The 15,506-nt window shown below is 38.1% G+C and overlaps 1 pseudogene; it reads right to left on the minus strand.

Moving 5' to 3' along the window:
- LOC103273708 overlaps positions 1-11,895 on the minus strand; it is a 34,384-nt pseudogene extending 22,489 nt beyond the window's left edge.
- Between the last annotated feature and the right edge of the window lie 3,611 nt (positions 11,896-15,506).

The raw sequence follows: 15,506 nt of genomic DNA on the forward strand, positions 1-15,506 counted from the left end.
CTCCCAAAGGCACAGGATTACAGGCTGAGCCACCGAGCCCGGCTAATTTTTTGATTTTATTATAGAGATGAGGTCTCCAGCCCAGGCGAGTCTCGAACCCGCGGGCTCAGGCAATCCACTCACCTCAGCCTCCCAAAGGCACGGGATTGCAAGTTGAGCCACTGAGCCCAGTTTATTCAAACTCCTATTGATTCTCTTCCCCATCCCCTACCCACCCCCACTGGCTTGCTCTCACTCTTATTTGTGGAAATTTTGAAGTTGAGTACGTTAATTTTGCATAAGATCAAATCTTATTGTACTTGCAATCTCACATCAAAACAATAAACTCAAATCAATGCAGATTAACTCAAAAAGTTTAGATCTAGAGAGACGATCATCTACTTTTAGAGCAACTTCTACTTTTTTTTTTTTTTTTGAGTCGGAGTCTCACTCTGTCACCCAGACTGGAGTGCAGTGGCCGCTCCCGGCCACCGCAGCCTCGACCTGCTGGGCTCCGGCGATCCTTCCGCCTCAGCCTTCCGAGTAGCTGGAACTACAGGCAAGTGCTACCACACCCGGTTAATTTTTTGATTTATTGTAGAGATGAGGTCTTGCCTGCCCAGGCGGGTCTCGAACCCGCGGGCTCAGGCAGTCCACTCACCTCAGCCTCCCAAAGGCGCGGGATTACAGGCTGAGCCACCGAGCCCGGCAACTTCTACATTTTGACAATGAGAAAACTAAGGCTCAGTGAGCTGACATGTTCATAGTTGCCTCAAAAGTATTATAGTGATTAAGAACATAAGCTCTGAAATCAGCTACCAGGGTTAAATCCTGACTCTATTACTTACTAGCTATGTGCCCTTGGGCAAGTTCCTTAATCTCTCTGATCTCAGTCTCCTCCTCTATAAAATGAGTATCGATATTAGAGTATCTACCTCCCAGAGTTTTGGGATTGAATATGGAATATAAGTAAAGAGTTTTGAACAATAGCTAGCACATGGTGAATGTTCAGTATATGTTAGCTATTGATTTTTATTTGTGCCAATTAGTAACAGAGCTGGAACAAAAACAGAATTTGCTAAATTCCTGGCTGGTGCTCTCCCCTGTGCCAGATTCCCTGTTAAATCAATGATGAAAGGAGAATAATGACAACAGAAGCTTATAATGCAGGGAAGGCAAGAGCAATGTCAAGCCAGCCATCTGTAGAGTAGCTGGCCAACAGTAGGCAGTCAATACATGTTACTAGATGAAAGCAGAGGTAGCCACAAAGCAGAAACTCACATGTGTAGAAATTCCAATGACAATAATGGTGAGTCAAGAGAGTCCTTGCCAAACTAGTGATTTACTTAGGAAAAATATTCAGACTATATGTTTAAGAATTCCACAAATTTGATAAAAATCTTAAGTGTATAAATATGTAAATATGCATACATATGTACACATATGTGTGTTAAATATATGAATACATAATATATGTATGAAAATAATGAAGAAATTTATGCATCAATATGTTAATACTAATGTATATAATTTGAGGTGGTACTTGTTCTTTTCCTTTGAGCTTTTCTTCCTTTTCAAGTGTTCTGCAGGAAGCTTGAATTTTTTTTATTAAAAGAGACAAATACCTAATCTTTTGTCAATAGTTCTTTATAATTCCTCAGTTTTGTAATACAATTGTTATGGAATTCAGTGTGAACATCTCAAAATTATGAAAGTAATTACATTTAATTTCAATTACAGTTACTAATTGCTCAACTTCTGCTCACATAATACCTGCTGGAAGTGATGTTCAGATGGTTGGACCCAAATGATCTATAAGTGCAGCAGGTGCTATTTAACAAAGAAAAAAAAAAGGTTTTCCAAAAATCTCTGCTACATCTTGGGGTCAGAAAAGTTACATTTGACTTGGGAGCTACAAGTCATATGCTCCTAAATGAATGACTAAATAAATGCATAATGACCAATAAGAAGAATAAGAGGTAAACACCCTGTAGTACGTGACATGTCAAAAGTTATTACTAGCAAAACATTTAATCCATCAGTGGTTTGTTTTTCAAAGCTTCCCCCTTCGTTTTCTCCCCAATCTCGGTCAATGGAAGTAATTAAATATAACTACAGAATAAATAATATGGTAAGCAGCCTTGAAAATGGCCCTCAGTTATTATTATCTCTTCACATTCATACCTTTTTATAATCTCCTCTCCTTGAGTGGGTTGAACTAGTAACTTGCCTGTAATAAATATAATATGAAGCTGGGCATGGTGGCTAACACCTGTAACTCCAGCATTTTGGGAGGCCAAAATGGAAAGATCACTTGAGACCAGGAGTTTAAGACCAGCCTTGACAATATCGTGAGACCCACTCTCCACAAAAAATTTTGCAATGAGCCAGACATGGTAGCATGCACCTGTAGTCACAGCTACTTGGGAGGCTGAGGCAGGAGGTTCCCTTGAGTCCAGGAGTTTGAGATTGCAGTGAGATATGCTCCTGCCACTGTATTCCAGGCTGGGCAACAGAGTGAGATCCTGTCACTAAAAATGGCAAAAATAATAGATTGTCACTTCCAAGATTATTCCATCATGGTTACTCTCTCATTCTGAGGGAAGTATAAAAAGTATACTTTTGTGAGTCGTTCCATGGAGAAGTCTGTATTGTATTGTGATGTATTGATGTCTCCAACCAACAGCCAGCGAGGGGAGCCTGAAAGCTACAACAATTTTGTGTATAGTTTAGAATCTGATCTTTCCCAGCTGAGGCTCCTACAGATAATTAGATTACAGCCTTGTAAAGAGTCAGAGTCACCCAGATAAGGCACATTCAGATTCCTCACTCATAGAAACTCATTCATAGCAACTTGAAGGGAATTGGGGACTATCATCCAGAGTGAAGTAACACAGAAACAGAAAAACAAACACTGCGTATCCTCACTTATAGGTGTGAGCTAAGCCAAGGACCTGCAAAGGCAAAGAGAATGGCAAAATGGACATTGAAAACTCAGAAGGGAGAGTATGGGAAGGGGTGGAGGGACAAAAAAATCACCTATTGGGTACAATGTACACAGGTGGGGGTGACAGGTACACGTAAAGTCCAGACTTCACCACTGTACAATGCTTTCATGTAACCAAAAATCATTTGTATCCCTAGACTATTTTTAAATGTTTAAAACACAAAATAAAATAAATAATACATGTAAGTAAAGTTGGCCTTTGACATAAAGATTCAGAAACTCAAGCAATAAAATGAAACTGCCACAGCCAGATATCTCTTTGTAGACAGCAAAATTGGTGGCAGCTATTACCTAGAAACTTGTAAAAAATAACACTTGGATTAAAAACAATTATGCAACCATAAAAAAGAAAGAAGTCATACCCTTTACTGCAACATGGATGAAACTGAAGATCATCATCCTAAGTAAACTGACTCAGAAACACAAAACCAAACGCTGCATGTTCTCACTCATATGTGGGAGCTAAATGGTCACAAAGATGGAAATAATAGACACTGGGGATATCAATAGGGGGAAGGAGGGGGTTAGGGCTTGGAAACTACCTGTGGGGCACAATGTTCACTATCTGGGGAATGGATCACCTGAGACCAAATCCCCACCACTACAAATATGTTCATGTAATGAATATACGTATACCCCCTGAATCTAAAATTAAAAATTTTTTTAAAATTTTAAATAGTACTCTAGAAAACATCAGATTGTATTCTGATTGTGTAAGCATGTCTAAACCACCAAACATAAAAACCATCCCGACCTTTCAAATAGCTTCAGCCAGAATTTGAAGATGAAGATGTGAAATTGCTTTAATGTTCAGTTATTTTTCTTCTTTTTTAAATTACAAATTTAAAAGAAGCTCAATCACTGAAAAAAATATTATTTTCAGATTCAACAACTCTTTGATTTTATCTGAGTACTTGTCACATTACAGTAAAATTCCGAACTTTACAAATTTTTTCTAATTTATTTAGTGCTTTGAACAAATGCCAGATAAATATTTCCAGTGACTGCTTGGTCCTCTATATCTGTCAACAAAGGTGTTTCTCAGACCTATGATTTAAAAGCTCAGACCTATGATTTAAAAGCTTAAACTGATTAAGTGAGGTTGCCCTACCAGAACTCCGTATCTTTTTTATTTTTTGGTCACCCTTCCGAGATACATTTCTATCTAATGGGTACTGAACTGGTTTCTTTGAATTTCCTTGGGTTGTTTCCCTTAATATTATAAAATGGCATCTATTATCTCAAATGGTCCATATTGAAAGGTGATTTACAGCTTGTACAGAATTCTTACTCTTGTGGTTAGAATTCTGCACCTTTCCGATGTTAGGGAAAGGATCTTGCAGTTAGATGACAATCAGATACAAAATATCAAAGACAAAGTATAGGAATGTCAGATACCACAGGCCCAAGATCCAGGCTTGACTCTAGGTCAAACTTCTCTGACCTAGAAGAATGACCACCCTCTCTTTCTGAAGTCATCCAGTGCTAGAATGCAGATGGCAATGCACAAAAATGTGGGAAATTTGGATTCTCCAAATCCAAGGGTCTCTGTGCTTCTGAGCTCAGAATGCACACTCAGGAAACCCATCAGGGAAAATGTGATCACAGTCTGGACTCCATTGAGGAAAAGAAACTACAGTTCTTCCTGTATCTCATCTTTTCTTGACCACCAGATTCTAAAATCAAAAGGTATTCTGGTGTTTCAAGTGGCACGTTTACCAGTCTAATAAATAGAATGTGGAGATATAAGATACTATGATACTTGAAAACTATTCTTATCACCTTTCCCCGAAGTAGCCAGCTTGTAACTCATAAAACAATCTGCTTTCCTTGCCAACCCATAGATGTCCTTCTGCTTGTTGTCCTTCACCTCCTCACTGTCTCTCTCGAACCACTCAAATATCCCCTTTTCTTATTTCTATATCCCACAGGTGAGTTCCCAGTCATCTCACCTCAAACCAAATGATCTCAGAGATGTTCCCAAGTGTTCGGTTCAACATGTCTGGAGTTATCTTCTTAAGGAAGCCCCTACTTTAATTGCAGGAAGAAAGTTCCTGGCAGTTGCCTCCCTTTATTTTCCACCATCTGTTTCTTCCTATACCCTCCTGATCTTCCTTTCTTCCCAGCAATCTGTGCCTTTTAGTCATTGAATTTCATCAGATAAAGCTGCCTATGTTGACCCCCTCTTCCAGCTCCCTTAGAGGAACAAATACAACACTCAGACTTTCATGAGAGGCATGAGAGCTCGATTATTTTGGTAGAGGCACAATGTGGGGCATCTGAGTCTTGCAATGCAAAACTAGGCTCTCTGTGCTTTGTCTCTGTTCCCCATAGTTTACTCTTTTGAGGCTCTTTGGAGAAGGCTGACTCTGGCTTGTGCATAGAGGTTTCCACACTAGGCTGCAAGATTCCTCAGCTTAAAGGATAGCCATTTGCTGCTATTCCTCTCCATAGAATCCCGCAGGATTGAGGTCCACTGTCCTACAGCTCTCTTTCTTCTGTTTGTTGACAGCTTTCTTTTTAGTCTACAGATCCTTTCACTCACCATCTTCCAGCTTCCCATTTGCCTGAACTCAAATTCCATAAGTACCATTTAAAAATGTACTAGGTACTACAAGTAATTTTATCTATTCTTTTAAAGTAACGTCTGATACTTCAAATCATAGCTGTAGTGCAAGATGAAAATAGGAACTTCATTTTGTTGTAGATGTGACTATGAGTAAAAATGCTTTTAAGTGTGGGTCAAGAATAATCTATTCATGGAAACTTAATACCTTTATTACAACAAAACATTTTATAACTTAGAAGTCATTCGAAAGTAATCTAAGAATAGATTTATTTTAGAAACTAATTACACTGTGTCATCTGGACCACTTGGATCAATCAGCAATACTAGAAAGCAATATTGAGAGTGAGATTTCCAGTCAGAAGATTACAGCTCAAATCCTGTCTCCGCTGCTTTCTAGCTGTATGACCTTGAAAAAATGTCTTAACTTTTAAAGTGTATGCACATAATACTTTCATAGTAGATTAGTTGTGTCCCCACTTTTTCCATGCCTTTCTACATCCATTCTCTGACTTTTCAGCTCCTCCCATTAAGAGTGGAAACTATTTCCTTATCCTTTGAATCTGGACCAATAAAATACCACAGAGATAGTGATGTACCAAGGCCAAGCATGAGCCTAGAGAGGACTCACATGCCTCCACTCACTCTCCTGGAACCCTGAACATCCATGTAAACAAGCCAGGGCTAGAGGGACAATATTCTGCTGGAGGGACAATATTCTGTCACTCCTGTGTGATCAGATGAGAAGGCCACAAAACTCCAGGCCTGTAAGTGAGGTCACCCTAGACTAGTCAGCCCCAGAAATCTGCTAACTTACTGAAGACTCATGAGCAAGCCCATTTAAGATCACCTGAGCCTTGTCCACACCAGAAGAATTATCCAACCAAGGCAACGACTTGTGACTTAAATAAATTACTGTTATCGCAAACCACTAAGTTTTGGGGCAGTTAGTTACTCAACAATAACTGAAGTACAGGTACTACATAGGCTGCTGTGAAGATTAAATGAAAAAAAAACATAGTGCACTTATTGTTATACCTAACATATAGTAGATTATAGCTATTTTTATTATCATCACACCAAAAACATCAATTTTAATGTTTATGAGAATATTTCATAACAGAGCTTTTACTAATATTTCTGTTTGAGGGCTTTATTAGTCAGGATACAAATGACAAATAAAATCAACTTAAACAAACAAAAGGAGTGGTTCATTAGTGCTGATGTCAGGAAGAATTCGATCCAGACTCAATATCACCATTTCTCTCATTGACCTCATTCTGATTATTACAGACTTTCTCCACAAGAAAATTAAGTCATCCATCCTCAGCTATCCTTCTAGTTCTGGGTAAACAGAAGCAATGGCTGTTTTCCCTATCAACTCTGAGATAGAAAGTCTTAGACAAGGACTCCAATTGGGCCAGTTTGGGTCATGGGTTGTATCTGAACCTACCACAGCAGCCAAGTAGATGGAGCTCCCTGTCCACATCAGGTCATGTGTTGACCCCATATCAAGAGAGAGCAAACAAGAGACTGCACTAAAGGAGTAGGAGAGGAGAAGAAATGTGTTCAGTTGCCTAAAATAATACTAATATTAGAAACATGGAATAAGAAATTATGCTATTGCTGCCCTCCAGTTCACTCATTACTGGCCTGGATCTTTGGACTTGGAATCTATCGTCCAGAAAGGTAGAAAATAAACTGTCCTCAGCAACAGAATTCAGGGTTCTGCCTTTACTTTTTGTCTTATAATCACTTCTTACAATTATTTTAACCACCATGATATAGAGCAACCCTGGGACCATAAGGGAAATCAAACTAATATAAACGAACTTTTAAGGAAAGCCTTATCTTATACTTGTCTTTTCATTCTCTTACCAACATGCAGATATTCTCATTGCATTCTAATAGGGTTTCTGGTGTCCTGAGTACTGAGAATTTAGAGGTTTCAGTTGCCAAGGCTGAATTTATATCTAAGTTTTAAAGGTGATCTCTCTTGTGAGTTGAATCATAGAATTATAGAGATAGAAGGAAACTTAGAGGCTATTTAAATCTAAATTGGGTAAAAAATAGCAAAGATGTCTCAGATTATAGGTGCTGGAGCCATGGGTGTTACAATTGTTGCTACTGTTGTTCTAGTTCAAGGTATGACATAAATGCTATGTATATAAATATGTAATTCACATATAGTGCTAAACTTTAAAAATCCTTTATTCAATATTATTACAAAAATTTAGTGTCTAACAAACTGTAAAACTAGTAAATACACAATCTAATAACATCTAAAACAAATTATTGCTAATTACTCAAGAGATCAGCCCAGAAATTAAGAATTACAGTAAAGAACTGAGCAGATTAAGATATATGTTGCCTACTCATTGTCTCCTTTGTGATGTTCTAATCAGTGTCTCATTTTCATTTGAACTGAAATACACACCTTACTGTACCATTTAAAATAGCTCAACTAGTTAAAGAAATCATTTGATGGTGCCAACCCTTTCCGGGGTATGTCAGAGACTCTGACAGGAATTTACAGACAATTACATAACCTTAGACAGCAGTTGTATTATGAAGAAACTTAAAATTCAGAAACAAACTATGTCTATTTTTGGTTGCAATATGAGTAAGAAAATGGAGAACTACCTCATTAATTCCAAGAGGTCTGGAGAATTCTTTAATATTTAATTATATTTAATTGACCATTCCTTTTACTTCCTTAATTAGGTTTGCCTGTGATTTTTTTCACCTAGAGAATGTAAAAGCCACATGTAGGCTAAATTAGTCGAATATATATGGAGGAGACTCTTAAAATACATGTGCTCAGGGTGCTATATCTTACTAAGCGTAAAAGTTTAGCAAAGAGGAAAACTATGGGAAAAACACTGAAGATAACCTTAACACTATATTTAGGCCCAAAACACAGTGTGCTGATAGAAGGAAAACAAAGACGTTTAGTTAATTAAATCTTTTCTGGAAAAAAAAAAAAAAAAAGCCTGGGTATAAATAAGTATCTGTAAATAGGAAATTATATGTGCATACAAATCTTGATTGTGAAGGAAAATGGAAACATAAAATCACAAAGCTAGAAGGAGCCAGGGGTTCTACAGGTGAACAAATGTAGTATCCAAACAAGTAGGATGGCTTAATATTAACACTATTTGGTAACAAAACCATGTCTAGAATCTACCCACAGTCCTGATGTTTCCACTCATGGCTGTAGCCAGGTTATGTATTCATTAAGCTGCTTCTGCACAGGATGCAAGTAGAAAACAACTTTTGTCTTTCTTTCACTATCCCTTCAAACCTGCTTCCGGGACTCTTTCTATCCTTGGATAAAAACTTGGGAAGATGTCATAGCTCTCTCTGTCCCTTTAAGTTGTAAGAATAGTCTTATTTCAGTATTTTAAAAGTTCCTTTTGGCTAGGCGCAGTGGCTCAATCCTATAACCCCAGCACTTTGAGAGATCAAGGCAGGAAAATCGCTTGATCCTAGGAATTCGAGACTAGCCTGAGCAACATAGACCTTTCTCTACAAAAAGCAAAAAACATTAACCAGGCAAGGTGGCACATTCTTGTAGTCCTAGCTACTTGGGAAGCTGAGGAGGAAGGATCGCCTGAGTCCAGATGGTCAAGGCTGTGGAAGTCACGATCATGCCACTGCACGCCAGCCTGGGCAACAGAGTGAGGCCCTGACTCAAAAATAAAAATATAAATAAGTAAATAAATTTTTTTGGTTTACTGTCAAAAATCCAAAATCTTATCCAATTTAAACTGGCTCATCTGAAATACCTTCCTAAGACACCAGCAGGAGTGTGAGGTTAGATTTTTCTACCATTCTTGAACCACCTCTGCCCATGATCACACAATGAATAAATAGCAGAATCAGGATTTAAACCCAGAAAGTCCAGAGTCAGTTTTCCTCATCTCCTCTCATTGGCCTCCTGTCAATGCCCTATGTATAGTCTTCATCAGTCCCTGGTGGTTTACAATCCACTTACCAGGCAAACCTGATGAGCAAGGTCCCTTTTAAAATTTCCCCACTTTGGGTCTAATGAAAACATACACCTTGGCACATCCCTTTGATAATGGTGGAGGATGCCACTGTCAGTAATGGATAGTTCCAGCTAAAGTCTTTCCTAGTGGGTATCACTGCCCTTGAGTCTTCCTTGTATATGTGCTAGGGTAAATATCAAATTCTTCTAGCATCTCCTCATGGTGGGAAGGATGCTTTACAGCACACCAATAACTCCTCTCCCAAACTCTCTTCATCATCAGCTCTTCAACTCCAACCGGGAAGTAAGCGATGGACTAACAAAAACAGAACCGGTTGCAGGATCATGTAACACAAACTGACTAGGCAATCTCTTTAGGATTGGAGGTACTTGGCACAAATTGGGTCTTTGACCATATCTCTGATACTACAGGAATAAAGTTCACATTTAAAATTCTGATACTACCTCTGCTAACTAAAGAAACTGAAAATAAAAAATAACATATTAGGACTATCAGGACTATCAGGATAAATTAATACTGAGACATTTTCCAAGATGCCTTCTCAAGGATTCATTTTAGCTTAATAATGACTTAAGAAAATAATCCTAAATTCTCAGAATTGGAAGGGACCTTTAAATTCATTCAACTGTCAGTTGCTAAAATACTCCAAGTTCTCATCTGTCTACGCCTGAACATGCTAATGATGAGAAATTATTGTCCTTTGAAACTTTGTTCCAACTTGGGATTGCTTCCAACCATCAGAAAGTCAGATGAAACTCACAACTGTCTCTTTAAGGTTTCCACCCCCTTGATCTTAATTTGATTCCTTGAGATCACACAGAAAAAATCTAATTCTTCTTTTATACGACAGTTTACAAATATGTGAAACGAGTGTCACCCCATCTTTTGACCCTGCATTTTCTAATACCGGTTCCTCCAGCCACTCCCTGTTTATAGCACATATAGCACAGCTTCTATTGCTCTTATCTTGCTCCTCTCTCTCTCTCTCTCTCTCTCTCTCTCTCTCTCTCTCTCTGGGGGGAGGGAGGCTTAAACTACAAACATTTATATTTCTCACAGTTCTGGAGTTTAAAATTCCAAGATAAGGATGCTAACCTGGTCAGGTTCTGCACCTCTAGGTATGGCACCTAGAGTTGAAGAGAGGGTGGTCCAGCAGCAGGAGAAGCGGAGTACAGAGGACACCCCCGCTCTCCTTTGCCATGCCATGCTTTTTGATGATGAAACCTAAGTTAATATTAACTCTTTTAGTCATGTTCATTCAACTGATAGCCATGGTACAGCACTGATTTATACCATATTCACTGCCAACGACATTTTCTATGTCTTTTCCAGATATGCTACAGGTAAGATATGACTTGTCCTGTCTACATGCTGTTGATTGTAGGACATGAGTAGTGATCTTTACATGTAGTCTTTTCAAAACCGCCCTTGTTATACTTACCAAGTTTAACCAACCTAAGACTATAGGATCCTGATTTAACCACTTAATTTACTTTTATTTCATTTCACATCATTCCAAATTTGATAAAAGTGCATGTAATATCTTCAACCAAATCACCAATAGAAAGAATTAAAGAAAAAGGCCAAGGACATTCCTAGAAACATCCTTCCCTTTGATATCAATCCATTAAACAGCCATTTACTCATCAATATTTACAAATACATTTAAATTTCATCCCATATCTCACTTTATCCAGAAAAGTATTGTGAAAGAACTTGTCAAGCACCTTGTTCAAGTTCAGATTTTCAAGTTCTCCACCCCTCCCAGGTCAGGAGGGCTGGGCACCATGCTAGAGAAGAAGTTTTGTTGTGATGGGTCTTAAACCCATTCTGACTTCTCATGAATAAGTGCTTCTGCCTCTAGGGACTCACTAACCATTTATTTGATGGTATATTGCAGAATTGAGACCACATTCATTAATATAAATCAGAATTTATTGAAATTACTGCTCTCTCTTTTTAGAAGTTTCAAAGATCAGAATTCTCAAACTTTCCTGTCTTTTAGTTCTTCTTTTGCTCTCCATGATTTCTGGAGAGGTTCTCTGTTCTCAATTTCAAGTTGACTCAGTACTCAAGGATATAATTTATCCTGCTGACAGACTTCAACTCTCTAATAGAGCAGTTGGAATTCTCTTTCAGTCACTAAAAACAGATATTAACATTAATACAATTAAAACCACTCATTTGAAACCCCGGTTTTGTGTTGTGTGCTGTTTGAATAATTGCACCTACCTCACAGAATATCCTCCAGTGCTGTCTGCTCCCCCAGAGACTCTTGCACCATCAAAGAGCTGAGTTATTGACGTGGAAACAGATTTTTCTAAAGACATCCTTGGCAATGTGTGGACATGAAACACATGCCACATACATTTAATGGCAAAAATATTTAAAACTTACATTTATCTAGCAACTATTTATTTTCAGATGCATGACTAAGCACAGCAATCAAGTCATACCTGACTTTTAAAATATTTAGACACATTGAGCTGCCTAACCACAAAAGAAATGTTTGTTAATAATTCAGCCCTCGCTGCTATGTATATTTCCTGCCAAACTGGCTCCTAACTAAATAAAGCACCATCTTTATTCTTCTGTTTAGCTTAGGACATATAGCTCTGTAGGAAAGAGAATCTTACCACTCAAAGACGTTTCATTCTTGTCTGAACTGGAATGCATAAGATGCTCTTTTGGGTTACTCAAAGAAATATATTAAAACAGATTTTTTTAAATGTCACTAGAGCAGATTTTTTAAAAAATCAAAGCCTCCACCTCTGAAACACTAGTAGGAGAACCAGGTTTTAAAAACGCCTGGAAGATGGGGTGGCTCTACTCAAATATGACTATTTAATTGTTAATTTCATTCCAATTTAAGTATAATCCTGTGAATGTACCACTATAAATTAGAGTGGGTTTTGTGCTTGGCTTATACTGCCATCTTGTGGTTTGCAACATGCACTAACGTAAAACAAGAAATTCCTTGCATTAGCAGTCCCTTTGCAGTATCACTGTCATTGACAAGTCAATACTTCTGTAAAGTATCTAAAATGGTGGTGCAGAAGAGATTTTATATAAAGCCTTTGTTAAACAAATTAAGAGGAATCACACTTAATCACATCATTTTATGTGAACACATTTAGCATCAAAATTAGCAAATCCATAATGAAAAATCTATAAGAAAAAATAATTTAAGGCCAATTACATCTCCCCAAAAAAGAAAAAAATGAATGAAAAAGTCAAGGCCTTTCAAAACATAGACCTATCTGGCCTTAATAAAAATCAAACCATTAAGACCAGAGAAACAGGGTGTATGCAGTGGAGCAAGCCTATAGTTCCAGCACTTTGAGAGGCCAAGTAGAGAAGATCACTTGAGACCAGCAGTTTGACACCAGTCTGGGCAACATAGCAAGACTTCATCTCTCCAAAGAATAAAATGAAATAAAATAAAATAAGCTGGTGTGGTGGTGTACCTGTAATCCCAGTTACTCAGGAGGCCAAGGTGGAATTACCCTGAGAACCCAGGAGTTGGAGGTTGCCACTGCACTCCAGCCTGAATGACAGAGCTATGACTGTGCCAGTGCACTCCACCCTGGGTGACAGAGTGAGATCTTGTCTTTCAAAAAAAAAAGAAAGAAAAAGGAAAAACAAGTTGGAAAATTAAAAAGTATTATTACAAATGAGTAAAGTTACAAAATAGTTTTCAAGGGATTCCTTGGTATGTTTTAGAATTCATGTTTCTTCCTTGAGAAATGTCTCTTTGTGTCTGGCTCTACTGATTTCCCAATGTTTAAATGGATAAACACAAATATTTTATTATTAGGATTATATTTGTCTTTTTTTTTTTTTTGAGTTGGATTCTCACTCTGTTGCCCAGACTGGAGTGCAGTGGCCGCTCCCGGCCACCGCAGCCTCCAACTGCTGGGCTCCGGCGATCCTTCCGCCTCAGCCTTCCGAGTAGCCGGAATTACAGGCATGTGCTACCACACCCGGCTAATTTTTTGATTTATTGTACATTATTATGAGAATTTCATCAGTTGATACATGAAATATCTCATTAATCATCAGTTTAGATGCAAAGGAGTTTTAGATTTTATCAAATTAGGAATATCAATTACTTTCATACTCTTTCCATTTATCTATTTTTTAAATACATTTTATTTATTGTTTTGAAAGGTAGTATTTTTTCATGGTTCACAAGAGAAGGATAGTCTCTATTACCACTTCATTCATTGTAACCATTTTCTTGCCACCTTTCAGAAACAGCCATTGATTTTTAAGCTTAGTAAAGCCTTTTTTACAATTAAAGAAATATCTTTATTTAGCCTATCGTTTGATTCTTTTTCATTCAATTCTTTTAAACTACATAGGCCTTACTTAGCTTAATATCAAAATGTTTAAGTATTTTTCTTAATAACAAGTAAATCTTTTTTTTTTCCCAAAGGGCAAATCATACTTGTGAGTTTCCCAAAGAATTTGATCAAGTTACTTTAAGAAAGAGACTTTGGGAGAATTGCTCTAAATTGTAAATTATCTTGGAAAGAATTGTTACCTTGACACATAGTTTATTAGTAGAAAAAGCAGGATTGGTGATAAGCCCTTCTAATGTTCTTAAGCTGGATAGTTTCTCGAGGAACAACTTGACAAAGAAACTCAAAAGTTGCTTTATGCCTGCAATATGGCAAAAGAGACATGAAAAGAAATCTTCTAATCCAGAACAAATAAAAATAAAAATGCTAAATAAAATATTTTAAAATATTGTTCTAAATGCTTGACTGAGTTGGTGGAAAAACAAGGGACTTTCCAGAGACCACAAATAAAAGACAGGAGTCCAAAGAAAGTTCTAAAGCTGATATTTGTCTGGGACATTTACCTATGTATGGTAACTTGGAGGGTAGGCTTCATAGGACCACATGGGAGTCAGGAGACAAGACATTAGGCCTGAGGAGGTAAGTAGGATTTATGACCCATGCATAAGGTTGTGTTTCCTGAATGGCAGCATCCTCAATAAGTGAATTGGGAGGCAGGGGGAGGGAAACAGTAGGGATATATAGCTTACATAGTTTAAAAAAGGACAAAATAGAGTGAAAAGTTTTCCTTGAAATTACTAACTTCAGGTCTTCCTCATGTAGGGAAGAATCCACACTATGTATGAAGTCTGGGTGCTCCCTGGTGTGGTACTCCACGGACTCCGCAAAAAGAAACACAAATACTTTCTAGAGGAACAGACCCAAATGGTTCTGACAAATTAATATCCAAACAACATAGGTTCACTGTGAGAAAATAAAAAAGGACAAGCCCATGAGAAAATAGGCAACAAGTGAGTCAGCTGAAACAGGGTTATACTCTGTAAATTTTTGGCCTGTCAGACAGAATACCAAATGCGTATATTTAATATTTTTCAATAAATAAAATAGGGTGCATAACAATGCAGCAAAAGTATTACAAATTTGGAGGAGGAAAAAGAGAATTCCTAGGAAAGCAATGTCTGGTAATTGACATTAGAAACTCAGTGTAGCCGGGCTCGGTGGCTCAGCCTGTAATCCCGCGCCTTTAGGAGGCTGAGGTGAGTGGATTGCCTGAGCCTGCAGGTTCGAGACCCGCCTGGGCAGCGAGACCTCATCTCTACAATAAGTCAAAAAATCAGCCGGGCGTGGTAGTGCATGCCTGTAGTTCCGGCTACTCGGAAGGCTGAGGCAGAAGGATCGCCGGAGCCCAGCAGGTCGTGGCCGGGAGCGGCCACTGCACTCCAGTCTGGGCGACCGAGTGAGACTCCAACTCAAAAAAAAAAAAAAAAAAAAAGAAACTCAGTGTAGCCAAGTGCAGTGGCTCATGCCTTTAATCACAGCACTTTGGAAGACCAAGGCATGAGGATCACTTGAGACCAGAAGTTTGAGACCAGCCTGGGCAACAGAGTGAAAACTCAACTCTACAAAATAATAATAAT

This window comes from Carlito syrichta, unplaced genomic scaffold, assembly GCF_000164805.1.
Source record: "Carlito syrichta isolate Samal-C Ts95f unplaced genomic scaffold, Tarsius_syrichta-2.0.1 Scaffold314129, whole genome shotgun sequence".
Classification (NCBI taxonomy): Eukaryota; Metazoa; Chordata; class Mammalia; order Primates; family Tarsiidae; genus Carlito; species Carlito syrichta.